Raw genomic sequence first — 209 nt, forward strand, 5'->3', positions numbered from 1 at the left:
CCACTTTTCCAAGTCATTAAATTGCAAAATAGCTCGCCGAACGAATAATGATTAATGACATTCTTAGCGTAAAGAATGGTTTTTATTTTGGCATTTAGATGATGTACTCTCATGCAATTATTTTCACTTGCAAATAAGGCATTATCACATTTACAATGAAAATTTTCTGCCTTAAATATCACTGAAATCGTTTTGTCTTTTATTTATCT

General features: G+C 29.7%; 1 protein-coding gene across 1 annotated transcript in view; it reads right to left on the reverse strand.

Annotated features, from left to right (window-relative positions):
• The window catches only part of LOC119591133, a gene marked incomplete at its 5' end in the record, with an annotated part of 6,182 nt that overhangs the window by 5,511 nt on the left and 462 nt on the right, over positions 1–209 (reverse strand). The gene's annotated exons all lie outside the window — the stretch shown is intronic.

The sequence above is a fragment of the Penaeus monodon genome, chromosome 28, assembly GCF_015228065.2.
Source record: "Penaeus monodon isolate SGIC_2016 chromosome 28, NSTDA_Pmon_1, whole genome shotgun sequence".
Taxonomy (NCBI): domain Eukaryota; kingdom Metazoa; phylum Arthropoda; class Malacostraca; order Decapoda; family Penaeidae; genus Penaeus; species Penaeus monodon.